Here is a 12,760-nt window from a genome sequence, read left to right on the forward strand (position 1 = left end):
TTAATGAACGCTGGTAATTGGAGGCAGTATGGAGTGATAAGTGGTAAGGAGAAATGCAGATGCCATTTGCCTCCTTAGAGAAGCAATTTATGGTCCTGTGAACCGCTAACAACTGTTTATAGAAGCATGATTATCGTACTGCACTGTATATTAGACGGAGTTGTTGCATACGTTGATTGATTTTGAATGGAGGCTTTGTTGAAAGATACATGAAGCAAGTTGATAAATGAATCACAAAATACCCAGGTTCTTTTGTATAATAAGCCGCCACTGGGAGCATGGAAAGTGAGATTTCTGTTTTCTAGTATCATTAGGAACTGGACTTGAGATTTCAAGTTAGCATTGCCAAATGGTTGGATATTAAAACTGGTGCTATTATTTTTTGATACTATCCTTTTACTAGGAATGGCAGGATGTGCTCTCGTTAGAACACACTGGGCTCCTTTTACTAAGGTGCACTAGCGTTTTTAGCGCACGCAGGACTTTAGCGCTAAACCCGTGCTACGCTTCTAGAACTAACATTAGCAAAATCAATCTATTCCTCTCGTCCATTGTTTTTCTCCATGTTTCTCTGAGGAATCTTTTTATTCGGCAAATAGTAAATCTTGTTTAAAGGAGGAATATTTTCAGAAGAAATTCCCAAATTCTCAATTAAATATCTTTTGAAGAAATCAATAGGCGGAATACCAGGTGAAATTGGGAAGTTCAAAATACGAAGATTCAATCTCCTATTATAATTTTCAAATTGCTCTAGTTTTCTATGTATAGAGGAATTATCTTTAATTGTTGCTATTTTAAACATTTGAAGTTGCTGTATATCTTCCTGTATCTGTTTGTTTTGGCTTGAGAAATCCAATTTAACTGAGTCAATAGTTTTAGTTAAAGTATCAATCTTAGAGTTAATGTCTGTTACCTCCTCAGTATTTTTGACCATCGAAACCTCCAGCCGTTGTAGGAGCAACCAAATATCTCCTAAGGAAGCCTCCATTGGTGTAGATGTTGATGTTGTTGTTAATTCCTTCAGCTTTCCTGCGCTTGCTGGTTCAGCGCCCTCACCGGGCAGCCCCATGGTTTCCCTTCCGGGGTCATGGTTCTCCCGCAGTGAGCCCCAGCAGAAGCTGGACACACGGGAATAGATGGATCCGGAGGGGACAAAGATATTTCAGTCCCCAAAAGGGGAGAAGGCTTTCCACCGCCTTCCCCCAAAGCCGGATCACTTCCTCTGGGAACTTGGGTTGCCATTGGCAGAGCCGCAAAGAAGCGGTCGACGGTTTGCTGGATGGGTGTTGAAGAAAGGGCCGGCGAAGGAACGGCCCTTAACACCCCCTTCCTCTTCGAGTGCGGCATCTAAGCGGCAGGAAAAAACACAGTATCAGGTAAAGAAGGCACCTGCAATCAATCATCAAGTTCTTCCTACTCCGCTTCGCTGCGACTCTCACACCGCCGCCATCTTGTCACGCCCCCGCGCGCATGGCAATTTAGCGCACGCTATTCCGTGCGTTAAGGCCCTAACGCACCTTTGTAAAAAGAGCCTGCTGGGTTCCTTAGAATGCCTTAAATATATAATGTGTGCTAAATTGATTTAACATGCACTATCCTACAACCTATTGCATGTTAAGTCAATTAGAACATGTTAAAGTGTTAACATATGTTATACTATATAAAATTTTTATTAAAATGAATATGTGAAATGAACTGAAAAAGGGAATATAGAAAAAAGACCAAACACACCAAAATCCAACCTGTGCACATCCTTAGAATGAACTTGAATTTTCTTGTCCATAAAATTATACTGCTTTGTTGCCCTCTGATCACCCATCCATCTCTCTACCCCCTACCACCTTTTCCCATGAGACTGTCATTAGAAGGCTTTTATTTTTCATTTATATATTCTGATACAGTATGTGATCTTTTACACATTTCTTATCTGAAGAAGAAGGTTTTGCCTTCAAAAGGTAATCAAAAATATATTAAGAAAAAAAAAGTATCTTCTTTATTTTATTTATATTTATATTCATTGATGAAATCCTAAAAATCCAACTGGGTTGCGGCCCTTGAGAACTGAGGTTGCCCATCAATGACATCTCTGACAGCTCCTCCCTAAGGTGGGACACAGAGAGCACCATGGGGGACTATAAGGTTTATAAGGACATGAGAATTGATAAACTGGGACAGCCAAAGGGTCAATCTAGCTAAGTATTTTGCCTTTGATAGTAGCAATCGATGGATTTTTAGAGGAAGAACATAGGGACCTATAAGAATGTTTGTGTAGCTCAGTGGTTCCCAACCCAGCCAGTCGGGTTTTCAAGATATCCCTAATGAATATGCATAAGAGAGATTTGCATGTAATGGCGGTGGCAGGTATGCAAATCTCTCTCATGCATATTCATTAGGGATATCTTGAAAACCCGACTGGCTAGGGGTCCCCCAGGACAGGATTGGGAACCACTGGTGTAGCTTTGACCATCCACCATAATACTCTTCTGGTATCTAGCAGTCAAAACTAGAGAATGACATGGGGAAAAACTTTATCCCCGTCTCCGCTCCGTCTCCGTGAGCTCAGTCCCCGTGCCATCCCCGCGAGCTCAGTCCCCCATCCCCGCAATCCATCTGATTCCATCCACACAAGCCTCAAATAGTTTTATACTGAACTTATTTTATTAAGCATAAAAAGAAACAATATTCTGTTCAATTGTCATTTTATAAATCAAAGTTCTGGCTCCTGAACTAGAGAAAGAGATGTTCAGCTTGCAGGGGTTTGTTTATAAATGTTTATCAACACAACTAATATACTACATTATCCTAAAGCAAAAAAAAAAAAAAAAGAATTTTTTTTTCTACCTTTGTTGTCTGGTTTCTGCTTTCCTCATTTTCTCCTCATTCATTTCCTTCCATCCACTGTTTGCCTTCTCTCTGCCTATTCCATATGCTCTGTTACTATGCCTCTCCCTTCCATCTCTCCCTCCACCCCCCCAATTGGTCTGGCACCCATCTTCTTCCCTCCGCTCCCCCTCATACTCTATAATCTCTCTCTTCCCCATTTCCCTTCAGCGTCTTATCCCCATTCTCTCTTCCCCAGTTCCCTTCAGCGTCTGTACCTCCCCACCCCATCTTCCCTCCCTCTCTCCCTTCCCCAGTTCCCTTCAGCGTCTGTTCCTCCCCACCCCACCTTCCCCAGCTCCCTTCAATGTCTATTCCTCTCCACCCCACCTTTTCTCCCTTTCTCCCTCCCCCTTACCTTCGTGGCGGGTGATTTCTAAATTTCTTTTCAACGAGCAGCTGGAGCATTGAAGTTGCGTGTGGCTGCAGGAAAGGTCGTCTCTGACGCAACTTCCGTTTTTTGGTTGCGTCAGAGATGACCTTTACGGCAACCACACGCGACTTCAACATTCCGGCTGCTCATAGAAAGGAAATTTAGAAATTGCCTGCCACGAAGGGAAGGGGATATGCTCAGACAGGGTGGCGGCAACCGCTAGTAAGGAGGGAGAGAGCGCAGTCGGTGACTGCGCACATTCCCTCCCTTAACTGCAGAGACAATACCATTCACCGCTCCATGGGGTATTGAGTGGCCTTGTCCCTGTAGCCACAGTGAACACTTTTTTCCCTCGTTTCGGTGGGTTATCTGCGGGTAACAGCCACCGCGCCATTCTCTAAGTCAAACGAGGGGTGGAGAGAGAGAGAAACTATTCCTTCTATCTTTCTTCCATTATCTTTAGTGCCCTCTTCCTTAATGAGATTTCACCACTGGGGCAAATGGAGTTCCTACATTGGGGGATACTCTAGTCCAATCTTCAAGGTCCACGTGCAGGCCAGATTTTCAGTGTAGCCACAAAATATATGCATGAGAAAGATTTACATACCAAGGAGGCAGTGCATGCAAATCTCTCTCATGTATGTTCATTATGGATAGCCTGAAAACCTGGTCTGCCTGTGGACCTCAAGGACTGAAATTGACCCCCCTCTTTCACTAAGATGCGCTAACCGATTAGCGTGCGCTAAATGCTAAAGCGTCCATAGACTAACATGCACACATTAGTGTTTAGTGTGTGATAAATCGATTAGCGCACCTTAGGTAAAAGAGGGCCTGAGTAGCTCTGGTCTACATATACAGGAGCCTCCACAGCACTGTGGTATCACTTTTTTTTATTTTTATTTTATTTATGCAATTTTATAAATTTTTTTCAAGCATAAACATCTTGAACAGAAAAGTATGATCAAGACTCTTCTAATTTAAATTAACTTCCAGTCACTCAAATTATTAAAGGAAAAGAAAAAATCAGCTTCCCTTGATCACACACCAGTCCTCTAAATTAAATAGGATCCAAGATTTAAAGAGTAGCTTAATTAAATTCACAAAATTATAAAGAAGCACATTAACTACTACTAAACAGAGAGCTAATTATCAATAGGCGCAGTTGTTACTTCATTCTCAAGGCGTTTCATTGAGATAAATCAAATGAGATGGATCTACAAATACATATTTCAAAGAATGATATCTAACTATACATTTACATGAGTATCTTAAGAAGAAAACCCCCCCAATCACTTTTACTTCACAATCTGTAGAAAAGGGAACACAGGAAAAGAACAGGACCAATGTGGGCCAACAGCAAGGTATATAAATCTGAGGAATTTTTTCAGTACTTCCTCTTTAAGCAGATGAGCATTGTCAGCACATGTCTGGGCATGTTATCCCCCCCTCCCCATTAAGAAGGGGCACCTCCAATGCTTATGTCCGTAATATTTTATTCATGATTGATAGCATACAACACAGGGAGAAAGGCAGCAAAGTATGTGAAATTAGAGTGCAGGCAAAGATGAGGGAAGGAGACCTTAGGTTTTATTACAACACTTCAGCGAAAAATCACATGCAATTAGAGCGCATTTATAGAATGCGAAAGTGGGTTATTTTTCCCAGCTGCCCCTAGGGATAATCTTCCTCTTGAGTCAATCAGGTGCAGATCACACTTTGGCGGGGCCTCGATCACCTACGCAATCATCCGACGCTCAAACCACTACAGCGGGTTTTAAAACATAAATCCGAGTGCATTTAGAGCCGGAGGGGGAATCCTGCCTAGACTGCCTTTCTTGTTCTAGCTTGCTGAGGTGCGATTGTGCGCGTTTACAAAGGAGAGGGAGAGGAGATCGCAGAAGAGAAAACAGGGTTAACCTGAAGGCTCACAGGATAGGTGCTGTGCAGAAAGGTCCCAGTTCAGAGCTTGCGTTCCCTGGGGATTCTATAAAAGGCAGCATTCCACAGTCCCCGGGCAAATAAAGGTGGGTAAGTGTACTTTGGTAGCAAAATTAAGGGCTCATGGTTGTCAAGTCCAAAGGGAAGTTAGCTACAGATCTGTAGTTACTGCAATGGCCCAACTGAAGTGTGTAACATAGTAACATAGTAAATGACGGCAGATAAAAACCCAAGTGGTCCATCCAGTCTTCCCAACCGTACATGCTCCATAAATTAATTACTTAGTTTAAATGGTCCTTTTTCTTAGATATTTCTGGGCCAGAAACCCAGAAGATTACAAAATACTGGAATGAACTTTTCTGTCCGGCAGGGTCCTGAACCCTGGATCATCCCATCCCGTGTTTTGCTTTCTCTCCATTCTTTCTCTGTTTCCCCCTTTTGTCTTTTCTAACCTTATTCATTGCTCTCTCCACTTTCTTTTTGTCTCCCTGCTCCCTCATTTTGTCCTTCTATGGTCAGGTAAAACATTGCTTAGTAGTGAACCCATAGAAGGAGTAAACAACTACTGAGAAAGCAGATAAGAAGCACTTCTGTTCCTACTGTCTACCGGCTCCTTTGCAATGCCTTGGGACCAGCTAATAGACTATAGGGCTCATTTGCAAAAAAAGAAAAACGTAGCATAAAGGGGCAAACAGTGGCATAGTGAGAGTAGGAGGTGCCTAGGGCGGTCGTGCCCCCCTGCCCTCCCCTCTGCCCCCTCACTCCTTCCACATCCTCCATTCCACACTCGTGCCCTCCCTTCCCCCATACCTCTTTAAATCTTCACCAGTGCGAGGAGCTTCTACCGGCCTGCTGCTCATGCCGGCGTTGGCTTTCACTCTGATGTTACTTCCTGGCCCCGCGATCCAGAAGTGATTTCACAATATCTATACTGTCGATCACTAGTTCATCTAAATCTCAAGAGGGTGTGTTAGAGGTGGCATGGTGAGTTTATGATTTGGACATTTTTCTGCCATACTAAAACATTTAAGAATATGTCTAGGGCACAATTTGGATGTTTGGGGCTAGACCTGTTTTAATAACAAGTGCCAAAAAGGTGCCCAAACTGACCAGATGAACACCAGAGGGATGTAAACATTGCCCCCCACACACATACTCCCCCTCCTACCCCCCTGCCTATATGATAGCTGCAGATGTTATGCCCAGTCCTACTAGAGCATCAAGCAGGTTCCTGGAGTTGGTGGTGTAGTCAATCATAGAGTTGGCGATGTAGTCATCCTAGAGATGGAGACTCAGGCCCATATCCCATTCTAACTACTACATTTACGGTGCAATCTGTGAGCTTTCCAAAATCTACCCAAATCCCACTGTACCTACATATATGTGACACCTGCAGACATAAAGGCTATTGGAATGGTGTACAGTTGAGTTCAGTAGATCTTGGGTGGGTTTTGGAGAACTCATTATACACTATAAGGGAATTATGGTGAGATATGTACCTGGGCCTTTTTATGTGGAGTTCATGGCAGTGCCCCCTAGGATGCCCCACTGCTCTGCTGGGATGTCTGTGAGACCAGTCTACTAAAAATGCTGGCCCTCCTACATCCGGATGGCTTGTCCTGTGCGTTTTTCTTTCAGACCTGTTTTTTATTTTTTTAATGCTTCATAAAGATATACACACATCTGAAAATGGTCATTTTCAATAAAACATGATAAGACATTTTGAAAATGGGCATGTTTGGTACTGCATTGTGTGTGTGTTCACACAAAAAAAATCTAAACTCAGATTTAGACGCCATATCAGAAATGGCCCTCCATGGAAGTAAGGAGAAGGAATGATGTAGGATGATGAACTTCTGCCTTCTCAAAACCCAAAACTGCTTCATCTCATCAGCCAGTGCTGTACAGCATCCTTTAGTGCAGGGGTGTCCAACCTGCGGCCCCATGAAGTATTTTATATGGCCCCGGTCGGGGGCGATGCAGTGTTTTCCTCGGTTCATAGACAGTGGCGCGTGAGACACCAGCGCACCGACAATTCGGCGCAAGAAAGAAGCGCATCGCGGGAAAACTTATTTGTAAAGAGCTCCGACAGGGGTGCCCACTTTACTGCATAATGTTCGCGCTGCTGTTGGGGGAGGGAGGTTGGAACCCTCCATTATAGAGAAAAGGGAACTTTTTCAAATTTTTTTCAGGAAAAGTTCCGTTTTCTCTATAATGTGGAGGGTTGTACCCCCTACACCCTCCCAACGGCAGCGTGAACACTATGCAGTAAAGTGGGAGGTGGGTTCCCCCCACGCCCCCCGTCGGGGCTTTTTAAAAATAAGTTTTCCCGCGGCGCGCTTCTTTCTTGCGCCGAATTGTCAGCGCTGGATTGTCGGCACGCTGGTGTCTGGCGCGCGATTATCCCGTCACCATTTTCCTCTGCTGCCCCTGGGTGTTTACTGTCTTGCCAGCTCCCTCCTCTGTCATGCTGCAGCGTTTGCGCGGCCCCAGAAAATTTTTTTTTCGGCCAATGCGGCCCAGGGAAGCCAAAAGATTGGACACCCCTGCTTTAATGTATCACAGGTCAGTTTCAAAAAAGACTATGGTGCATGTTAGAAAATAAAGAAACCTGAGAAGCCAATTCCTCCACAAGCAAATCTAGGTCATCTTTGCAGTGAAGAAGACAAAGACAGCATAAGGGGAAACCTTGTGCTCTCCCAGCACAGATTTAATTTGCATCACCTCTGGTTTTTTTCTGTTTTCCTTGATGCACTTCTACACCTGAAAGAAAATGAAAAGAGCCTGAGAAACAGAATGAAGCTCACCTCTCCTTCGCGCACATCTATAACAAGGTTGATGCCACATGGGAAAGAACCGGGGAGACCCGCGATAACTGGAGGAGGAATGGAATGTGCTCAGTCCTCATTAGGAGAAAAGGCGGATTTTGTGCCTCAGCACAGGAGGCAGCGACAAAAGAAGAGAAAACAAGAGATAAACATTAGACGACACAGAGCAGATGAGAAGAGGGAAAATAAAAAGGCGAAAGGAGGAGGTGGAAGGTGGTGAGAAGGCTTCAAAATCAGAGGAAACAAGGGGGACACATGAGGAGCAGCATATTTGTTTAAATGTTAAAGGAAATCAGGAGTGAAATTCATTCCCATGACTGGATCTGCAGCGTGGTACTTACAGCAACGGAGAGGTGTCAATATAAAACTGCAATAATATTTTTAAATCTTACTGAATTTTTAGAAGATTCTTCAGATACCATACAAAGTCGGTCTACTCTTTTAATAACTTGTGTTAATGAGTTAGATAAAAGAACACTTCTCTCTGTATTCGCGGTTTCAGCATTCGCGGTTTTTAGCTTGCTGTCTCCTCCCCCCAAATTATGTCAGCTTGCATAGAGAAATCGCTGATTCCCAGCACTTTCTTTGCCGTGTTTTGCCTCTCCTTCAGGAACAGGCCAGGTCTCCCACCATGTTATTCGCGGTTGCACCATATTCACGATGGTTTTTTTAAAATAGAAAACAGCGAATAACATATGAAAAAGTTATTGGCGTTTTTTCTGTATTTGCGGTTCTGTTAATCCCCTATCACAGCGAATAAGAAACAGACAAACAAAATTCTGTGGTGATACAGTATTAATATTTCCCGACGTGGCTAAATCCACTCAAATGAAAAGGAAGGCTTTTTTTTCTTTAAAATCTAGAATTTTGGCTCTTGGAGCCACTTTTTATTTAAAGTTTCCCTGCAAGTGCCTAGTGCAACTGCAGGGCAAGGAATACATTTTCGGGGACTCGATTCAATTGGAGAATTTTTTTTTTTTTAATATGAATGAGCAACATAAGATTTAAATTAACTTACTGCTATTTTTTTTTAGGAGAATTGTATTAGTTTCACCTAATGTTTGAAGAAGTTTTACAAAGGCACACTAGTGGTTTTAGTGCGCCCTAGCCGCTACCGCCTCCTTTTAAGCATGCGTTAATCTTGTGCGTGCGCTAAAAATGCTAGCGCACCTTAGTAAAAGGAGCCCATAGACTTTAATTGTGTTTACAAATTATTATTTTATGATTTTTTCTGTTAAGGGGAATCCTCGGTTTTCTTGTTTTAACTATTACCTTATAAAGGAAGTTAGTCCTTTCAGAATGTGGGCTAGATGGAAGTTGTTAGATAATGATTTTTTTTTCCTTTATGATGTATGAGTTTGAAATTCCATTCTTTACTGTTTTGGATATGGAACTATCGTGAAAATTATAAATAAATAAATTAATAAATAAAACTGCAATATTGGATCAGACCAAAGGTCCATCACTTTCCAGCAGTGGCAAATGCAGATCGCATGTACCGGACAAGATCTAAAAAAAAAAAGAAGAAGCAAGATCCTTGCTGATTACTCCCAGGGAGAAGAAGTGGCTTTCCTCCAGATCCTTGGTATTTGCTCCCAGTTATCAGGACCGCCAGCAGATCAGGTTTCTAAGATATTCCTACAGAATATGCATGCAAACGATTTATATGACCACTACCTCCATTGTATTTAAATCTCTCTTGTGCAAAATGTGCATTAGTAGTTTCCTGGAAACCTGACCTTTTTGTGGCCCTTGTGTTTTTTTTTAAAAATGAGGTCTATATGTGTTGTTCTGAACATACAGGACTAGATTTAGTAAATGGCATTCTGAGCTGGATGCCATTTATAGAACAGTACGTAGTGCCAGGATCCATGCCCAACTTCGGGCATGAGGATTTCTGGCATCTGAAACCTGGTACAGATTCTTGCATGTAAATTAGGTGCAGATCCCCTTCATTCTATAATGCTGCGTGCATCTTTAGTGAATGCCCTGACCTGCCATGCCCTTCTCATGGACACACCCCTTTTTCAGTTATGCACTAAAGGTTTTCTGTGCACATCTTGAAAGAATAGCTCTTAACAAGATTCACGTGCAAATCCAAATTGCTGCCAATTAACCACAAAAATTGTTTGCTAGCACCCAATTATTGGTGCTAATTGACCTCAATTAAATTGCATGCACAAATTGAACATGCACCCAAACCTGAACATGCAACTTTGGGCACCATTTTTAGGATCCAGGGGATAATCTATTACAAGCATGTCCAACTTCAAAGAGGTCGTGATCTACCACCATGAAGATTAAGTTTCAAATTAAATTTTAACCCAATAAAGTTGGAGGATTCCCTCCCCCCATGTTTAATAAACCTTCTGTCATGTACTTGGATGTGATCAGCTGTTAAGCAAATTAAGCAAAAACAAAACAGAGAGACGGAGATCCAGTAAGAGCTGCGAGGGGAAATGGAAAGTACATTTTTTTCTTAAAGTTTTATTGAGTAATAACTTTCTTTAACTTTTATTGAGTAACTTGTGCTAAATTTAGGTCGAGTATTGATCCAGGCTGATCTTACGCAATCATTAATATTTCGCTCTTGCTCATTAGTGAGATGTCTGAGCCTGCATTTCATCCACCAGCTTTTTGAAGTTGGGTGAATATTGCGTGAGGGCCCGTCTCAGAGAATCCTGGAGATGTTCATCTGTCATGTTGGAACGTTATGTATTCTTTGTCATTTTCAGATGGGAAAATTTTCAGATGGAAAAACGCAAAAGTTGAACCGAAACAGGAGTGTACAGCTTCACTGCATCTTCTCAGGTTGGGAAATTTGTCTCTAGGCACTAGCTTCCAAAACGATTCTTGCTTAGCACGGGTCTTGAGAAAAATTTCATTTTTTAGGGTTAATATTTTGTTTTCAAGAGATGGCTTGTTCACTGAGTAAGTTTTACTGATAGCAGCTGCAGTTTCTTTAATGTCCACATCTACTTTGAGTGGATATGACAAGTACTCCACAACTGTTCCAGTTTTGTGGAAGTCACAGAATCTAACAGAACAGATTTTTGTCACATACTTCTCGTTCTGAAAAACAAAATTTGGACATTGTCCCAGATGGTCCTGCGTATTAGGAAAATGATCAAAAGTGTTGTTTGAAGGTCAATCATCATTAGCTCAAATTTGCCCTTGTAGGATGAAACTGTACTCATCATCTCGCCAATGCATTTGTTTTTACTTTGTAGTTTAAGGTTCATATCACTTAGTTCGCAAGTAAAGTCAGCAAGAAATGCCAGATCACATAACCACTCCTCATCTTCCAACTCTGCTTGGTCATCTCCCCTCTCCTTCAAAAAATTTCTTATTTCATTCAGCAAATCACAAAATCTTTGCAGAAATTTGTGTCTACTTAGCCACCTTACATCTGTGTGCAATATGATTTCCGCTGCCCCTTTATCAAGAGTAAGATTGAAAAGTCGTCTTTGGAGTGATCTTCCATGAACTGAATGTACAATTTTGAAAGTGATATCTATGACAGTCTTTGTATTGAGTCTCTTGCTTGCTAAAACTTACTGGTGAATGATGCAATGGTAAGAAAGGAAATCTGGGAAGTTCTTATGCTGTCTACAGAGGGCTATGAAACCCTTAACCTTCACCTGTCATTGCTCTTGCTCCATCAGTAGTGATGGAAACAAGTCTATGCAATGGAAGATTATACTTTGTCACAAAAGAATGGAAAGAACTGAATATTTCCTGACCGGTAGTTCTCCCTTTTAAAGAAATCATTCCAAATAGTTCTTCATTAACACTGAAGTCTTCAAAAACCATCCGGATAAAGACTAGTAATTGGACTATGTCTCTTATGTCTGTAGATTCATTCAGTTGGAGTGAGAAAGCAACACAATTTGAAATATCCTCCAACAATTGTTCAGCTGTGTCTCCATACATCTTTTCTATTTGCTGCACGATGGTGTTTCTTGACAATTGTACATCTTGAATAGCAGCTATGATCGCTTTCCTATTTTTTAAATTCTTCTAAAAGATTGTCAGCTGCTTCAAGAAAACAGTCTTTTACAAATTCCCCTTCAGTGAAAGGTTTGCATTTCTGTGCGATAAGGTTGCTGACCTGTAGACATCATTTACCTTGACTTCCAAAAGGCCTTTGACAAGGTACCCCATGAGCGGCTACTTAGGAAGCTGTGGAACCACGGGGTGGAAGGGGACGTACACAGATGGATCAAACACTGGTTGGCAGGCAGGAGACAGAGGGTTGGAGTGAAGGGTCACTACTCGGGCTGGAGGAAAGTCACGAGCGGAGTTCCGCAGGGGTCTGTACTTGGACCGCTGCTGTTCAATATATTTATAAATGACCTGGAAACGGGGACGAATTGTGAAGTTATAAAATTTGCGGACGACACTAAACTCTGTAGAAGGGTTAGAACTACGGAAAAGTGTGAGGACCTACAAAGGGACCTAAACAAACTGGAGGAGTGGGCGAATAAATGGCAGATGAAATTCAATGTAGGGAAATGCAAAGTCATGCATATAGGGAGAAAAAACCCGATGTTCAGCTACCAAATGGGGGGATTAGTATTAGAGGAAAGTAACCTTGAAAGAGATTTGGGTGTACTGGTGGATACAACAATGAAGTCAACGGCGCAATGCGCAGCAGCCGCGAAGAAGGCAAACAGAATGTTGGGTATTATTAAAAATGGTATTACGACCAGAACAAAAGAAGTCATCCTGCCGTTGTATC

The 12,760-nt window shown here is 42.1% G+C and overlaps 1 protein-coding gene across 3 annotated transcripts in view; it reads left to right on the forward strand.

The window, feature by feature from the left end:
• The window catches only part of LINGO1 (leucine rich repeat and Ig domain containing 1), a 1,785,251-nt gene that overhangs the window by 771,786 nt on the left and 1,000,705 nt on the right, over positions 1 to 12,760 (forward strand). The window lies entirely within an intron of this gene.

This window comes from Geotrypetes seraphini, chromosome 14 (assembly GCF_902459505.1).
Source record: "Geotrypetes seraphini chromosome 14, aGeoSer1.1, whole genome shotgun sequence".
NCBI lineage: Eukaryota > Metazoa > Chordata > Amphibia > Gymnophiona > Dermophiidae > Geotrypetes > Geotrypetes seraphini.